Genomic DNA, 20,058 nt, shown 5'->3' on the forward strand with positions numbered 1-20,058 from the left:
TACTTTTAAGTAGTTTCTCTACAGATTTTCACTGTACAGATTTTCACTTTCTAACAACTTATCAGAGATATTCGAAATCAGAACTTATCACATCCCAGACGATCAAGATCATTGCTTTATTTCCTTGTTTACCTTTAATAACTCAACTTTTTAACCTCCTGACTTTTGTGCCATTATTTGCATATGATTTAATTCTACATACATACATTTTAAACCAGCAAATATTTTTGTTTTTATGGCCAATCGGCCTTTAAATTTATACATGTATTTATTTTTAGTAAATTCTTTAGTCTCTCTGCTTTTCTGATTTCCGTCAGGAATTTATTTCCTGCTGCTTCATACACTGCCTTTCATATTCATACTTGTTTGCTGTCAAGGAGTTACCCCAGTTTTTCCTTAAATGTCCTTGTTCCATTTTTTACATTTTAATTTATTTTCAAAAGATACAGACTTCAGGCTGGCTGTTATCTTATTTCAGGGATCTAAACCTATCATTCCAATATAGTTTCCATAATTTCTATAGACACACGTATGAGAATGTTATTGATTTTTAATTTTTTTAAAAGATTTATTTATTTATTCATGGAAGACAGAGAGAAAGAGAGAGAGGGGCGATCCCTGAGTGGCTCAGTAGTTTGGCGCCTGCCTTTGGCCCAGAGCGGGATCCTGGGGTCATCGGATCGAGTCCCGCGTTGGGCTCCGGCATGGAGCCTGCTTCTCCCTCTGCCTGTGTCTCTGCCTCTCTCTCTCTATGTCTATCATGAGTAAAAAAATAAAATCTTAAAGAGAGAGAGAGAGAGAGAGAGAGAGAGAGAGAGAGACATGGGACATGGGACTCCATCCCGGGGCTCCAGGATCACGCCCTGGGCTGAAGGTGGCGCTAAACCGCTGAGCCACCCGGGCTGCCCTGTTAATGCTTTTTAAAGGTAATGCACCATCTCTCATTTTTTTATTTAAATTTATTTTCTTTCTGTCTTGCCTTTAAGCATTTGGTTATAATGTTTATAGTATGGTTCTTTATATTCATCCTGCTTGTTGTTTATAATTTCTTGAATCTGTGATTTAATGTATTTCCTAATTGTGAAAAATTGTCGGTCTTTCACAACTCTTCAAATATTACTCCGATGCATCTTCTTTTTCTTCTCCATCTGGAACTCTCACTGAATGTTTTTTTAGGTTATCTAAGTGTGTACTATATGTCTTATGATCTTTTGTGTTTTTTCTATCCTTTTCTCTCTTCATTTTTCTATCTGATATTTTCTATTGATTTATCTCCCATTTCAGTAATTTTCTATTCTGTGATGTCTTACTTGCTATTTAGCCTAAATTTTAATCTTAAATTTCAGTTATTTTCAGTTCTAGGATTTCCATCTGGTTCCATTTTTATGGATCTCAGTGGTAAAAATTTTCATCTCTTTACACATGTTTATCACAGTTATTTTATTTTTTTAAGAAGATTTTTTTTAATTTTTATTTATTTATGACAGTCACAGAGAGAGAGAGAGAGGCAGAGACACAGGCAGAGGGAGAAGCAGGCTCCATGCACCGGGAGCCCGATGTGGGATTCGATCCCGGGTCTCCAGGATCGCGCCCTGAGCCAAAGGCAGGCGCCAAACCGCTGCGCCACCCAGGATCCCCACAGTTATTTTAAAATCTCTCTCTGGTAGCTACAATATCTGGCTCATTTATGGTTCTTATTTTATTGTCTTTTTCCCCCTTTTAAAGTTTGCTCCTTTTATCCTGTTTTAATCAGGAATTGAAAGTCCTGGATATAGTGTTTAGTGTATAAAGACATATAGAGGCTCTAAGTGATGCTACTGTCCTGTAGAGATTACTTAAATGTCTCCTGGAAGATAACTGATTAGAAACAGATGAACTAAATTACATTTTAAGTACTTTTAATTTCATTTATAAGCAATACTGTTGCTATGGGAAAAACATGAAAATGCTCCACTGGTTTTGAAAGTATTATTTTATAAAGCTTTGTGCACATGACTTTGAAGGTCTAGCTTTAAGCTCAGTTTAGGGGGATCCCTGGGTGGCTCAGTGGTTTAGCGCCTGCCTTTGGCCCAGGGCGCAATCCTGGAGTCCCGGGATCAAGTCCCACGTCGGGCTCCCAGCATGGAGCCTGCTTATCTCTCTCTCTCTCTACGTCTATCATAAATAAATAAATCTTAAAAAAAAAAAAGAAAATAAGCTCAGTTTATTCTGATATTTAATTGTAAAGGTTTTCATAACTGAAAAACATCCACACAAAATATAAAATGACACCAGCAGAGTTATTCACTATTGTACTCACCTACTAAATATGGTTCCACATACTATTTTCCATTTCCAAAATTAATTGAAAAAGGAGTGAATTAAGCAGAAAGAGATAAATGCTAAGATAAAATTGCTGGGTTAGAAAAAGAAAATATCCAGGGCCATGAATCAGAATCACCAGGGTATCTGCTTTACTGAAAAAGGCTTTATTTGCATCACTACCAAAAAAAATCTGTAAATTAGCATGTAACTTCTCTATGTCTGACATCTTTAATTATAATGAACAGTGAGGACCTAAAGCTATTCACCTAGAAAATTCTTAGATAGTCTTCACCTCTGTATGGCACTGGAAAAATCTACATCATCCAACATATCCCCTTATTTCTTTCATACATGCAATTTTTTCTGACAGTGGTATATGATAAAAAATTTGAGGGGAAGATGAATTCATAAAAGTTGAAGCTGATAGAAATCTACCCTTTTTTTTCTCTCTAATTTTCTATGACTAGAAGCACATAACAAAATACCATACCTGAGTATTCACATCATCACATTTTCAACTACATAAAATAGTCTTTTAAAAATATTTTCATTATTTGGACTCAAGAAAATTGAACTATCAAAACATCAAACATATCCATAAAATACTGATAAGAAGGCATAATAAAGAAGTCACAAGGTAATAGTCAATACATTAATGTATGTATCCACTTCCTATTGGGCAAGGTATCAAGTTAGGTCAGAACAGGGGATGGAGAATAAAATCAGAAACTCTCAAGTAGATCAACCATCTATTTTGCAGAATTATCCAGGAACATCTTTTAACTCCTCCTTTGTGTAAATAGCATCTGTGTGTAATGTGATATAGTGAATTCTACTTTAAACACACTGAATACCTCCCAAATCTTAACAAAAACACACAAGAAAAAAAACACACAAAAAGAATAAATCTGTCTACACAGAAAGAATAAAGCAACTTGCCATTTTTCTCCAAGAAGCTTTTTACCTCTTCTCACCCTATCCTTTTCTCTCTCCCTGCCTCTTCTTCTGCAGGTTTCCCAATTGTTTAGATTTACACTCATGAAAATACTTACAAATTCACAGGCTATTGAATGTTTGGTGTTGAAATATTTAGACCAAAACCGAACATTTTTATAAGGATATGGTTAAAAACATCCACTTCGCACATATTCTTTGTGTTTTTCTGTTCAGCAAGGTTTTGATATTTCACTATGGAGATTTATGAACATGTCTAAAATAATGTTTTGTTCCCATAGTCCTTGAAACTCTTATCATCTCAATTCTGAATCACCATCTTTCTTTTATCCAGCAACCCTGTACTCTGGGAGAGAAATCTTGGTATTTCTGTTGGAGAAATTCTCATTTTTCATCATGTGGAACTGAAAGGGAATTTGAAGAATATTTTTTCCAAGTACTTCACTTCTATAGTTGAAAAATTTGTTTCTATTTAATTTTATGGACAGTATAATTATCTTAATTCTGACAAGAATACTAGTGTGACAGTTTATTTTCAATTTGGCTATGCTGTTCTCTCCAATAATTCAATCAAGGTGTTCCTGTGAGATATTTTCTAGATGTTATTAAAGTTCATAAAAGTTCACTTTAAGTAAAGAATATTATCCTGAATAATGGGAGTGGGCCAGATTCAATGAGTTATCTCAGGCTTCCCTGAAGAAGAAGAAATGTAGCCCATGGAATGGCAGCTCGAGCTTGTGGCCCAATTCCAGCCTGCTCTTCCTGACAGCCTGCCCTATGGATTCAGACATCCCTACCTGACCCTGGTGACCAGCTAAGCCAATTCCTCGTAACCAGTCTTTCAATATATATCTCCTACTGGTTCTGTCTCTCTGATTGAACCTTACCAACACAACTAATTAAGTAAAATACAATCGCATATCACAGGCTCTCATTTTGATACTGCAAACATAGAAATAAATCTCAATCCCCTAGATTTTTCTTCCATTCTTCAAGCTAGTGTTAAAAATACTTAAAAGAAAAAAATAAAAAAATAAAATAAAAATACTTAAAAGGATTTACCATGAGCAAGGGCATCAGAATGAACACAACAGAGGATACATAAGCCTCAAAGTTTTGTGGGTAATATCAACAAAGAGGAAGCTGAATGTCAAAGGGAAGAACATGCCATTGTAAATATATGTGTAGAGCAACATATCCAGATATCAAAACTTACTGAATAGGCTTGTAACTGTTACTGGGGGCATCTGATTGTCTCACTGAAAAAGACCTTGAGTTCATTTATTCTCAAGTATTTTTACATGAACACTGTTTTTTGTTTATTTCCAGAACATATCTGTTTCTCTATTCAGGGCTTATTTTTAATTTTTCAATTAATTAACATCAAAAATATGGTGAAATTAAAAAAAGACCTCTAGTCTCTGCAACTATTCATATGCCTAAGGCAAAAATGCATATAACGTATTGCTCATTTCCTCTTTCCATTTGAATTTTTCAAAAGACTTATGCCTGGAAGATAATTTTTTTTGTATTCTCTTTGATTAGTGAAGTTGATGAAAATTTAACTGGCAAATAAAAGCTCCAGTTCAACCTATCCACTAATTAAGCAATATTTTCTTTTTTAAAGCAGAGAAATAATTGAGTCATTCAAAGAAAAACCAAAACTTAATAACGCAGCTCCTAGGAAACAGAAATTACAGAGTCACCTAACACAGACAATACATGGCATTTTCACAGCAAAGCTCTAAAACTACACAGAATACAGAGATATAAACTTGTAAAACAGAAATCTAGAAAGGGATTTATTCATTAATTCATTTGGTAAATACTCAGTGCTTACTAAGTGCCAGGCACTGCATGAGACCAGCTGAACAGGCAGGCAGGACCTCTACCCTCCCACAGATGGGTTATGTACTGGAGATGAACACATGTATGTAATGTAAGAGCTTGCACATACAACTAATAATACTTGTAATTAGTGAGTTCATATAGACAGAGTGAGAAGCATAGTGCGTGGCATATAGGAAGCTCCTAAATAGAGTGAGGGTTGCACCCATGACAAGGATTATGATAATGAACATGTGAATGAAGAGGAATTTCTGTGCTGGACTTCTGGTTTCCAGGCTATCCATCCATGCCCAGTATGTGATTTCACATACCCGTGCCCCTTGAGCTGTGACTCAAGCTTCTTATCTGACACCCAGGGTCATGACTCAGGGTCATGGACAGGAGCACAACATCTGAAGCCAGACCAAACAGAAATCTCCGTTCCACTTAGAGTTTCTAGATTTAGCAAATAAAAATACAGGGCACTCAGCTCAAGTTGAGCTTCAGATAACCAATTAATATTTTGAAATATAATTATATCCAACGGAATATTTAGAACACATTTATATAAAAAATTGTTACTTATCTGAAATTCAAATTTACCTGATTGTTGCATACTTCATCAAGCAACTGTTACTATAGCAGTCATCGCTGTGCAGGATTGACAAGTGACTGAAGCTCTCTGGGTCAGTTTCTTCATCTGTAACAAGTAAGTAATAACAGTCTCTACAGCATAGAGTGACCCTGAAGAATAAAAACAAAGTGTGTATACATGATGCTTATAGGTGTATATGCGTATGTGTGTGTATGCACAAAACATAGAATTGTCTTCTATTTTTTTAAAGATTTTATTTATTTATTCATGAAAGGCACAGAGAGAGAGAGAGAGGGAGAGAGAGAGAGAGAGAGGCAGAGACATAGGAGGGAGAAACAGGCTCCCTGCCAGAGAGCCCAATGCGGAACTCGATCCCAGGACTCCAGGATCACGCCCTAGGCCTAAAGCAGGTGCTCAACCGCTGAGCCACCCAGGCATCCCTGAACTGTCTTCTAAATAGTAAATATCAACCTAAGATATTATCTTTAATTATCTATAAAATGTAACTGGTTTTCATTTCAATTCATGACAAGGCCTCTAATTTATTGTTTGGAAAAGAATATTGTTTGATGCCTGAACAACTTACACGTTAGTAATACAAAGAGATGTCTGGAAAATATGGAATTCTATTGAAGTAGGATTCATTAGCATATAAATGTTTCTTTCAACAAGAGAAATAAGAACAGAGACTTCATAACTGCTACATATAAAAACTTTCCCACGTTTATTTCAAAAGCTTGGTATTCATTATGCAAACCAACCAAAGCTTTTACTAAACTCTTCTGGAATATTTTGTGAATTCTAATGACTTTTAAAATCAGCTTACTATAGTCTAACTAATACAAGGTAAGTTCTATTTTTCATAGGAAAAAAACAACTCAAGATTTTCGGGTTTTAGAGTTTATGTTCTTTGAATGCATTTACTGTAAGAGATGAAAACCCATTACTGACTTGTTAGCTCAGGTAATAATTTTTATATTACATGGACTGAAATTAGGAATAGATTAATGGTTTCATTTTTATTTCTCTGATTTTTCCAGGCAGAGAAATCTGCCACTAAAACTCTTTTTATGCTTTGTTTTGAAGATCTGGCATTAATGGAAATACATAAATGTAAAAACCATATGCTAGAAATAAGGATACCTATTAGTTGGAAATATTTTAATTCATTATTATCTAATTTGTTTAATTGACTTTGGCCTGGGTTAAGTGGAAAGCTGTACTTTTAGGAAATAGTTACACAAGAAAGAACACGTCACATATTAGCTCAAATCTTATTAGCATATCATGTCCATAAGATAAATGCTTTTTGTAGTTTTGCTTTCACCAGAGGAAAACAGAGAAAACTATAATGTTCTAAGCTGATATTTGATAGGTGTAGGGTAGGATATATTTTTGGTGATATACATTTCTAAACAGAATAGTAAAATGATTAACAATGATGAAAACTTATTTTTTATAAGTATCTCTTAACAATATTTCTCCACTTTTAAATGTTGAGCCAGATAGAAAAGAATGTTTAAGGGAGTTTCTGATGTCAACATTTGACACACGTTTTTCCCACCTTGTCTTTTGTCATCATCAGCATTAATGTAGTGGGGTTTACCCTTACAAAGTTACTTCAAAACATCTTACAAAGAAAGGTAGGCCTGGTGTTATTTTAACAGTATTTTAAAGGATTTTTGTGTAACGCCCAAACCCTTTAATAATGGCAGCATGTCTGCCCTGCTCCCCACTGGCCCTCGTCTCCTTCCCATACTCTGCATGGCCGCAGTCACAGCCCCCTCAGCATTCTCAGCACAGACACAACCATGCTCAGGAGCACAGCTTCTCTAGGCCATCACAGTTCTCACCACCTCTCAGCTTCCAGTTTGTGCTCCAGCCCTGCTGGTAGGCCAGGACTCATCCAACCCCACTGCTCCCTTCAAACCACGTTCCAAGCTGTTGCTGTTCTCTGAATGGTTACCTTCCCTTTCACTTGTCCTCTCCTACAGTCATCTTTCCATGGTTAATGTCTCCTAATTCTTCTTGTTTTCGACTGCTTTTCTTTGGTAGGATTAGGAAGGTACTCTGAGCAACCAAGTATTGTGGCCACCTCTCAGAGATCACAGTACTCTTCTGTATTTGACCACGTAAACACAATATTCATACCATCTCTTCTCTTACTTCTTTTTCTCACTATTCTAAGCTTTTTGAGGATGGTCACTATCCTCTTCATTGTTGTACTTGTGTACAAATCTGTGATCCAGCATATAACAGGTTCTCAGATACTGGAGATATATGATTCTTCCATTTATATATTGGGAAGCTAAGAATAAGAAACTATTTGCATTATTCAAGAACTATAAAGTGAAGATTATTCCTGAAGCCTTGGGGTGTAACAGAATCAGGACTGAACTGGATATATAAAGTATGTTTCTCTCATTCTTCATTCAGAATTATTCCAATTAGGACTGAAGTTCAATGTCACATTCTTTCTTTTTCTTTCTTTTTAAGATTTTATTTCTAAGTAAGCTCTACACCCAACATGGAACTTGAACTCACAACTCCAAGATCAAGAGTTGCATGCTCCACTGATAGAGGTGTCCAGGCACCCCTTCCATGCCCCACTTCTTGAAAAATACTGTCTTCATATAATGTCTCTGTAGCCTCACCCTCCTACCCACTGTAACCCAGTTTCTGTCTTCCTAATCTACTGAATTCGATTTGTGAGATGTCAGAATGAATCTGGATATTATCCCATCAATATCCCCACCTATTGAAATAACTCTGTCTAGACTCCATGGGTACCATACTTTCCTAAAATCTTCTACAACCTTGGCTTCTTCTTAGTCTCCTTTCCTGGCCTCCTCTGCACTGGATCTTTAATGTCACATGCCCCAGGGTTCTGACCTGAGGCCTCTCCCTCCTGTCAGTACAAAAACTCAAACATCCACTGCCCACCTGCCATCTCCACTTGGCTCTGCTATGGGCTTCTCCATATCCAGAAGGCTTCCATGTATCTAAATGCTACATCATCTTGCAAATCTCCATAATTACAGAACACTAGAATCTATCCTTTTCTTCTTCTTTCCATCAGTAAATCCTGTAGGTTCTCCCTTTTAAGAATATCCTGAATGCAAATTCATTTTCTTTTTACAAGTTACACAGCTACCAACTTGCTCCAAGTCACTATGACAGTTCACCTGGATGACTGTGAGAGGCTCCAAAATGATTGCATTTCCACTGATGCTACTTTTGAAACTTTTTTCAGCATAACAGCCAGGCTGGAGTAATCTTTGCAAAATGTCAGTCAGGTGTCTGCCTGAACTCTCTACTCTAGGTTATCCTTAAAATAAAAATTTTAAAAAGGCGTCTCATGCTCTGAGATGTATATCCTACATATTTAGATGATTCTTCACCTTGACCACTCTACTTCTTCAGTTGTAATGACTTCCCTGATCTCCTTATACAACCAAGCTTTTTCTGGCCTCTGGGACTTTGATCTTGGTCCCTCTGCCAAGAATGTTCTCTTTCATTCCCTTCCCACGGTCTGGCATTTTTCTTCCTTGAGTTTTAAGAGACTCACTCCCTATCTACTTTATTTCTGTTTTCTTTATCTTGTTTACTTGGAAATTATCTAATGTTTGCTTCCTGCATATTGTCTGTCTATCCTCACCACCCACCTGCCAACACAAATCACAATATTTGTCATCTTCTTCATGCTGACACTCCAGTGCAAACAATGTAGGGACCCCTGGATATCAGCTGATTGAATAATATGAGTGGATACTATTGAATGTGTGCATGATCACTGAACCTCTGTTTTGTCTCATGTACAGTGGAAGGATCTGGACTTGATCATGTATGAACTATTCTAGAGTTCTCAAATTACTTGAATTTCTGAACCTATTTATTTAGTTATATGATATAGTTTGCAAAACACTGAGCAAAACAGAGATGTAAAGCAAAGTGAAAATCTTCAAGAAAACAAGACTGGAACTGTTTGGTGGGGTGCATGATCCCTGAGAAGTACACTACTACACAAACCATAAGAAATAAAAGCAGGGAATCAAGGGCTCAGAGTTTTTTGCTTGTTTGTTTGAATTGCATCAGTTTAAAATTTAAGGATATGACCCTGTAAATTTTGTCAATAATATTTAACGGTTGACTTTAAAATTACTAAAATATATCAGTATGTAACTATCTCATTTTGATAAAAACCAAGGATTTCAAGTTCTTAAAAATTATGTTTCATTAGTTAAAAAAAATAAGAATGTTTTATTTTTGGCAGAAAATAATTTGCTATGAAGGATGGCATTCAGAATTTAAAACTCAATATATTTACCAGGAAAAAAAAAGTTCCAGTGGCTGTTTCCCAGTCACTAGAGGTTATCTACTCAACATTCCTTCTCCTGCTTCTTTCTCCTTCCTCCTTCCTTTCAAAACTCTGAGCTGTCCAGTTATCTTCCCTCCTCCACAAGGGGATGTGCTTCCAAGTGGACTGATCCTCTGATGGTGGGCCCCAACATTTTTAAACCTCCATAATTATCCCAACCCACTTAATACTGACTGCTTTACTGTGAGCATTTGATATACTTCCAAGTAATGAAATAGGAAAGTCTATCACATGGTTTTTGCTAAATATTTAATTGCTCTTAAAAACAACAAAATAATAATAGTAATAATAATAATAATAATAATAATAATAATAATACAAGGATCTAGCTCCTTTTCCTTCAATGTCCTCTCTCCTTTCCTAGGTAAAAACATTTCCTTGAATACTGCAGGCACCCTATAATGCCAGGAAATTAAGGATTAAGCTGATACTTCAGGGATGGCAGAGTGAAACATGCAAAAAGCCTGGCTCTTTGGGATGTCCCTTGATAATACATTTCAGTAAACATTTTGTGCATAATTTCAATGTCCATTATCAATCTGAAATATTATAGAATTTTTTAAAACAACTGCGTCATATCTTATTTAAACATGGCAGTATGCTTAAATATGGCTATTAAAAATCACTGTTTAAATACAGATTCAGGGGATCCCTGGGTGGCGCAGTGGTTTGGCGCCTGCCTTTGGCCCAGGGCGCGATCCTGGAGACCCGGGATCGAATCCCACGTCGGGCTCCCGGTGCATGGAGCCTGCTTCTCCCTCCGCCTGTGTCTCTGCCTCTCTCTCTCTCTCTGTGACTATCATAAATAAATAAAAAATTAAAAAAAAAATTTAAAAAAATAAATAAATAAATAAATACAGATTCAGTCACATTAAAGGTTAAATTAAAAACCCTTGTCTAAAAGCTTGGGAAATGCATAGGACAATCATCAGTTCACCTCCTGCCACAGACAGACACATTAAGGCTGGAACTACATATAATGCAAATCATTGTTAAAAAAACAAACAAGCAAACCTGAAGACTATGAGAGTAATTATCTCATGGCTAAAGATGTAAAGAAAAAGCCATGCTGAAAAGGGTAGGAGAGAAAGAGATGCAGTCAGGAGCCAAACACACAGCATGAGGAACCACAAGTGGGAAGTAGAGCACAGGTGCAGAGGTCTTCCCTGAGGAACAAGGGGATCATTCCCCACACGGGGCATCCTCTGCCCTGGGGATCTAGAACAGGAAGATGAGTCTCATGATACCCAGCTTTTAAAATCAGCAGAAATTAACTACAAGGGATTTGAAAATCAGTGGAGTTGAACTCTAAGATATCCAGACAGCTATAAACAGAGACTGTTGTCAAAGGGCTAGGAAACTCTATCATTCACTCAGATACCCAAGAGAGAGGCAGCAGTTTGAAAAGCCACCATGTTATTATATGTGAAGAAGATAAATTAGTTCTAGAGCATGTTTCAGAGGCACAAAGATCTATAGAATGGAAGGGCTGGTGGGCACCATTTTGTTTGCCCTTCTTCACCCAACGTGGCCCAGGGGTGGCAAGGGCCAATTCTGAGATTCTTTATTTACTTAGCTAGTGAAGATGTCCCTGCCCTGCATTTCCCTGCAGACCTGTCCTTGCAGACACCCCTCCCAAGTGGCTCCCATTCTGCCCCACTCAGCAGGCAGCCTCGGTGGGGATCAGCATCTCCTCAAAGATATGGTCCTACCACACCTAGCATGTATCCCCACCCACAGCATACTCATAACAGGTGTACAGCCAGGTATCTGAGCCAACAGATGTTGTGTTGAAGGCTAACGCCAGACATCAGCATGACTGCAGCAGCTGTAGCCTCACTGCTCAGGCATGTCGGGGGCTAATGTGTCCAGCCCAGAGAGCCCACACCCAGTATACCTTTACCCAGCATGCTCATACCCAGTATGCCAACAGCAGTCATTCCCAGTCACAACAGGAAGGAGATAAAGCATCTGGTTCTCTGGTGACAGCATTACTGGGACCCATAGGATGGCTCCTACACAAGGCCACTACTTTCAAGATGGACACATAGCTGACCTATGTAACACATAGAAACAAACAATGAGAGTCAGACACATGAGGAGACAGAGGAGTATGTTCCAAACAAAAGGAAAAATCTTAGGAAAAGGAATAAATGAAATATAGAAAAGCAATCTACCTGCAGAGAATGCAAAGTAATAGTCATAAAGATAGATGCTTACCTGATTTGAAAAGAGTAGATAAATTCAGTGGTAACTTCAACAAAAAGACAGAAAATATGCAAAAGAACCAACCACTTCTTTGCAAATGATACATCCTATAAAAGGTTAATATCCAAAATATTTAAAGAGCACATACAACTCAACAGCAAACAATCCCCCTGAAAAATAGGCAGAGGGCCTGAATAGACATTTCTCCTAAAAAGACAACTAGAAAGGCAGATCATGGGAAGACTCCTCCAGGAAAAAAAGATCTGATGGGAACCATCTCCCTCCCCTGCCTCCAGCATAAACACACATGGCCACCTGTGGAAACCAGGGTAGCCCTGACATTCACAACCTCACTTGCTGACACCAAACCCTCTGCCCACACAGCCCTGGTACTTCAGCCAATCTACCCTTCTCAGTCAGCCTTGCTTCAGTCTAGAGCCATGGGTCCCCTCCCCCAGAAGACCAGGGCAAAGGTTGCCAACCTGCGTATCCTGACCAGTGCACTTTGTGGGCCTCAGTCCTAGAGGCAGCTGTGGGGGACCCTGCAGAAGCCTGAGGTAGGTACACCTTGTTAAAACTGTGCACCTTGACCACAAAGCCCCAGTCGCTGACAGGCAGCTATAGCTATCATTTTGCAAGCAGACCAGTGCACACCTTTTTAAAATTGGACACCCTTACCATGGCTGAGGACCTAACACTGCCCCCAGCAGATAAACATGGCCTCCATAGACAACTGGACTGAAGGATAAAGCAGTCAGGACACAGCAACAGGACAAACAAAGCACACACAGAGACACTCCCTAAAATGCCAGGGTCTAGAAAGAGTGGACACTGCACAACAAAGCACTACAGGACCTCTTCTTTATAAGGCCATTGCTTTCAAGAACAAAAGAAGTACCTGACTCTCCTAACATACACAAACAGGCTCGGGGAGTTAGACAAAATGAGACAGAGGATATGCCCCTAATGAAAGAACAGGACGAAACCACAACAAAAGAATGAAGCAAAATGGAGATAAATAATATGTCTTATAGAGAATCTAAAATGATCATAAAGAAACCCACTGGACTTTTTTAAAGATTATATTTATTTATCTCTCATGAGAGAGATAGAGAAAGAATGAGGCAGAGACATAGGCAGAGAGAGAAGCAGGCGCCATGCAAGGAGCCTGATGTGGGACTCAATCCCAGGACTCCAGGACCATGCCCTGGGCTGAAGACAGGCACTAAACCACTGAGCCATCCAGGGATCCCCCCCCCCCCACTGGACTTAAGAAGAGACAGCAGGGCATAAGTGAGATGCTTAACAAAAAGATAAATATACTAACCAATCAGAGATGAAGAGCACAATAAATAAAATTTAAAAATACAGTAAATGGAATAAGTAACAGGCTGGAAGAAGCAGAGGAATGAATTAATAACCTGGAAGATGGAATAATGGAAACTATTCAAGCTGAGCAGGAGTGACAAAAAAATCATGCAAGATGAAAATAAATATAGGGAATTCAGCAACTCCATCAAGTGTAATAACATGCATATAATATGGATCCCAGAAGAAGAAAAGAGAGAAGAGGGGGGAAAATTATTTTTTGAAAAAAATAATAGCTGAAAACTTCCCAAATCTTGGGAAGGAAAAAGAAATTGAGATCCAGGAGGAAGAAAGACCCCTCAATAAAATCAATCCAAGGAGGTTCACACCAACACACACAGTAATTATAATGACACAAGTACTTTTAAAGAAATAATTTTAACAATAGCAAGAGAAACAGAGACAATTACATGCAAAAGAAACCCCATAAGGCAGATTTTTCAAGAGAAAGTTTGCCCCCAGAATGGAGAGGCAGAATATATTCAAAGTGCTAACTTACGATGCCTGGATGGCTCAGCTGGTGAAGCTCTGCCTTTGGCTCAGGTCATGATCTCAGGGTCTTGGGACTGAGCCCCAAGTTGGGCTCCCTGCTCAGTGGGAAGTCTGCTCTTTCTTCTTCCTATGCCACCCCCCCACCTGTGCACCCACTCTCTCTCAAATAAATAAATAAAATCTTTTAAAAAAGTGCTGGCTTGTAAAAATCTGCAGCCAAGAATGCTCTATCCAGCAAGGCTATGATTCAGAACAGAAGGAGAAATAGTTTCCCAGACCGACAAAAACTAAAGGAGCTCATAATGCCCGTACCAGCCCTACAAGAAATGTTAAAGGGGGCTCTCTAAATAGAAAGAAAAGACCATAAGGAGGAAACATAAAAGCCCTAAAAATGAATATATCTGTAAAAATCAGTGAAGGGATTCACAAAATAAGAGGATGTAAAATATGACACCATATACCTAAAATGTGGTATAGAGAGGAATAAGAATGCGTTCAAGCTTATGTGACCACCAACCTAAAACAGACTGCTATACACAAGATGTTATATCCAAACCTAATAGTAACCATAAATCAAAACACAGTAATAGATATGAAAAGAAGAAAAGGAATCCAAGTATATTATCTAAGAAATCCAGCAAACCATGAAAGGGACCAGGGAAAGGATCAGAGAAAAACTACAAAAACAATCACAAACAAGTAACAAAATAGCAAAAATTAAAAGAAAGATCCATCAATAATTGTTTTTAATGTGAGTGGACTAAATTCTCCAGTCAAAAGACATAGGGAGATAGAATTGATATAAGAGCAAGACCCATCTGTATGTTGGCTACAAAGACTCATTTCAGACTTAAAGACACCTGCAGGTTGAAAAGTGAGAGTATAGAAAAACTTCTATCACACCAATGGATGTCAAAAGAAAGCTGGAGTAGCAACATTCATATTGGACAAAATAGACTTTAAAACAAGGACTGTAGGGGCACCTGGGTTAAGCATTCAACTCTTGATTTCAAGTCATGGCCTTGGGGTCATGTGACAGAGCCCCTCACCAAGCTCTGCACTCAGCAGGGAGTTTGTTGTAGTTCTCTCTCTCCCTCTCCTTCTGACCCTCCCCCCATGCTCTCTCTCTCTCTAAAAAAAAAAAAAAGTAATAAATAAGTATTTTTTAGAGGAATGTTACAAGAGACAAAGAAGAATGCTATAAAATAATAAAGAGGACAATCTAATAAGAAAATATAACAATTGTAATATTTATGCTCCCAATAGAAGAGCACCTAAATACATAAAACAGTTAAGGACAAACTTAAAGGAATTAATTGATAATAATACATTAATAGCAGGGGACTTTAACACCCTACTTATATCAATGGACAGATAATCTAAGCAGAAAATCAACAAGGAACAATAGCTTTGAATGACATACTGGGCCGTATATATTTAACAGATATGTTCAGAACATTTCATCCTAAAACAGCATAATACACATTCTTTTCAAGTGTGCATGGAACATTCTTCAAAATAGATCACATATTAGGCCACAAAACAAGTCTCAACATATTCAAAAAGATGAAAGTCATACCAACTATCCTTTCTAACCACAACACTATGAAACTAGGTATCAACGACAAGAAAACAATCTGAGAAAAGCACAAATACATAAAAGTTAAATAACATGCTTTTAAACAATTAATTGATCAACAGAGAAATCAAAGAAATCGAAACTTATATGAAAAGAAATGAAAATGAAACAAAATCTTTTTGGATGCAGCAAAAGTGGTTCTAAGACGGGTTTATAGCAATATAGGCTTACCTCAAAAAGCAAGAACAATCTCAATAAACAGCCCAGCCTTACATCTAAGGGAGCTATAAAAAGAACAAACAAAACCTAAAATCAACAGAATGAAGAAAATAAGAAAGATTAGCGCAGAAATAAATTATACAGACACTAAAAAAAAAAAACAAAAAACAACAAACAAACAAACAAAAAACCCAATTGAATAGACAATGAAATAGGAGCTGGTTCTTTGAAGAAACCAACAAAATTAATAAACCTCACAGAGTACAAAATCGAGGAACAGAAATCCATTGAATTTCTAACACTAATAATAATGAACCAACATAAAGAGAAATTAAGAAAAAAATCTCATTTACAATTGCAAAAATAAACAAATACCTGGAAGCAAACCTGACCAAAAAGGTGAAAGACTTGTGCTCTGAAACTATAAACATTGCTGAAAGAAATTCAAGACAACGCAAAGAAATAGAAAGACATTCCATGTTCATGGATTGGGAGAAAAAATATTGTTAAAATGTCCATTCTACCAAAAGTAATCTACAAATTTAATGAAATCTCTAACAAAATACCAACTGCATTTTTCATAGAACTAGAAGAAGCAGTTCTAAAAATTGTATGGGGTCAAAGCAAGCTAGAAAAAGAAAAACAAAACTGAATTTATCAGAATTCCAGATTTCAAGTTATATTATAAAGCTATAGTAATCAAAACAGTATGGTACTAGCATAAAAATAGACATATAAGTCAATGGAACAGAATATAAAACCCAGGAATAAACACACAACTATATGGATAATTGATCTTGATAAAGCAGGAGAATATGCAATGGGAAAAATCTCTTCAACAAAAGGTGTTAGGAAAACTGGACAGCTACATGCAAAAGAATGAAACTGGACCACTTTTTCACACCATACACAAAAATAAACTCAAATGGATTAAGGGCCTAAATGTGAGATGGGAAACCAAAAAATCCTAGGAGACAACACAAGTAGTGACTTCTCTGGCATTGGTCATAGCAACATCTTTCTTGTTATGTCTCCCGAGGCAAGGGAAATAAAAGCAAAAAGAAATTATTGAAACTACATAAAAATTAAAAGCTTCTGCACAGTGAAGTAACAATCAACAAAACTGAAAGGCAAACTATCAATGGGAAAAGATATTTGCAAATGACATATCTGATAAAGGACTAGTATCCAAAAAACTTATAATCAACTAATCTTTGACAAAGCAGGGAAGAATATCCAATGGAAAAAAGACAGCCTCTTCAACAAATGGTATTGAGAAAACTGGACAACTTGTAGAAGAATGAAATTGGACCCTTTTCTTACACTACACACAAAATAAATTTAAAATGGATGAAAGATCTAAATGTGAGAAAGGGAAACATCAAAATCTTGGAGGAAAACACAGGCAGCACCTCTTTGATCTCTTTGACCTGGGTTAGTAGCAACCTCTTACTAGACATGTCTCTGTCTAGTAAGGGAAACAAAGCAAAAATGAACTATTGGGACTTCATCAATATAAAAAGCTTCTGTACAGCAAAGGAAACAATCAACAAAACTAAAAGGCAGCCTTTGGAATGGGAGAGGGTATTTGCAAATGGCATATCTGATAAAGGGTTAGCATCTAAAATCTATAAAGAACTAACTAAACTCAATGCCCAAAAAACATAATCCAGTTAAGAAATGGGCAGAAGACATGAATAGACATTTTATCAAAGAATACATCCAAATGACTAACAGATATATGAAGAGATGCTCACCATCACTCATTAGGGAAATACAAATCAAAACCACTATGAGATACTACCTCACATCTGTTAGAATGGCTAAAATTAACAAGTCAGGCAACAAGGGGTGTTGATGAGGATGCAGAGAAAGGGGAACCATCTTACACTCTAGAGCCACTCTAGAAAACAGTTTGGAGAGTCCTCAAAAAGTTAAAAATAGAGCTAACCTATGACCCAGCAATTGCACTACTAGGAATTTACCCAAAGGATACAAAAATACAGATCGGAAGGTATCCATGCACCCTGATGTGTACAGCAGCATTATCAACAATAGACAAATCATGGAAAGAGCTCAAATGTCCATCCACTAATGAATGGATATAGATTATACGGTATTTATACACAATGACTATAAAAAAAACAAAATATTGCCATTTGTAATAACATGGTGGATGGAGCTAGAGGATATTATACTAAGTGAAATAAGTCAGAGAATGACAAATACCATATAATTCCACTTATATGTGGAATCTAAAAATGAAACAAATGAACAAAGTAGAAACAGACTCTTAAATATAGAAACTATTATATAAAGTACAAACTGGTAGTTACCAGAGGGGAGGTGAGGGGTATGGGTTAAATCGGTGAAAGGGATTAACCAGTACAAACTTCTAGCTTTAAAATAAATAAATCGGGCAGCCCCGGTGGCGCAGCGGTTTAGCGCTGCCTGCAGCCCAGGTTGTGATCCTGGAGGCCCGGATCGAGTCCCATGTCGGGCTCCCTGCATGGAGCCTGCTTCTCCCTCTGCCTGTGTCTCTGCCTCTCTCTCTCTCTCTCTGTGCCTCTCATGAATAAATAAATAAAATATTTAAAAATAAAAACAATAAAATAAATAAATCATGGAATTAAAAGTACAGCATAGAATATATAATCAATAAATTTGTATGGTGACAGATGGTAAATACACTTATTGTTGTGTTTCATAATGTATGTAAATGTTGATTTCACCATGTTGTACACCTGAAACTAATATGTATGTATGCCAACTAAACTCCAATTTAAAAAAATTTAAAAATAAAATATAAAGACATTTGTTGAAATGTCTGCATTTTGTTTTTAACAAAGAGCAAACACTCCATCTATTAATAGATCAATTTTTTGAGCTATTTTTTTCCATCAGCCAAATAAAGTTGTAGTGGCCCTCTGATCCATACCATCTCATACCCCTCTACCTATTACTCAAAATAATTGTATTTAGGTGGATGGAAACAAGAAGAAAACAGAGCAGTGTTGTCCAACAGAAATATGAGTCACATATGTGCATCACACATGTGATTTTAAATTTTCTGGTAGCCATCTAAAAAGTGAAAGAAACAAAAATTATTTTAATAATATATTTTATTGAATCTGACATATCCAAAATATTATAATTTCATAGTATAATTTTCATGATAAAATTATTATTTTGTATTATAAATACAAAACATTAATAATGAGAAGTTTTAAATTTCTATTTCATAACAAATCCTCAAAATCCAGGGTATATTTCACATTTACAGAGTTTCTCAATTCAAAAAGCCACCTGTCAATTGCTCAATAGTCACCAGTGGCTATTAGCTACCAAACTGAACCATCCAGCTTTACAATGACAGAACAGAATCATAATTACTGAACGATAAAGAAATGGAAATTGTGGTATTAGATTCATATCTGGATTAATTCTAATTAATTCTAAAACAAACTTGACTATACAACTTAATAGTGTACCCAACAGGGTTTTATTGATCTGTTGGCAGCATGCAAGTGGGCTCTCAATATATTCTTACAATAAAAGCTTTTCACTGTTAGACTTCTGCTTGTTCCTGACTTCTGTGTTATGTCTTATTTTAGTGCATCATCTGTAGACTGGGGTCAAGTATCCCACTGATAATCATTCCCTCTTCCCTTCAGGCTAGAATTTATTTTTTTATATGAACACAGTGAAATAAGGACTAGAATTTGCATCGATTGTAAATTAAAGGGATGGATCCAGTGAATGTGCTTTTTCTTAGCATATAATGAGCTAACCACAGAGCTATTTTAATGGGTCAAGAAATGTTCATTGTTTGTGCCTAAGGACCTCTAAGAACTACAAGATAAATGTCAAAAGGCATGTCTAGAAAATGTTTTAAGTTGGAGAAACTATGAGTCATTTCTGTCTTCTCCTTCATACTTCTGCTGATCTGTCTCCAGTGCTCCATTCTTACGGCCTCAACTGTTCTGTAGAATAAAATCTAAAGCTCAGAGTATTTTTGCCACATGCATGGCCTGATGGCACTTCCTTGCCTAAAGTGACTATGTAACAACACACCATAGGACGCATCACCCAACACAGGACAGAGGGCCCATTGTGTTTCAGGTTGTGGCCTAT

This window comes from Vulpes vulpes, chromosome 12 (assembly GCF_048418805.1).
Source record: "Vulpes vulpes isolate BD-2025 chromosome 12, VulVul3, whole genome shotgun sequence".
Taxonomy (NCBI): Eukaryota; Metazoa; Chordata; class Mammalia; order Carnivora; family Canidae; genus Vulpes; species Vulpes vulpes.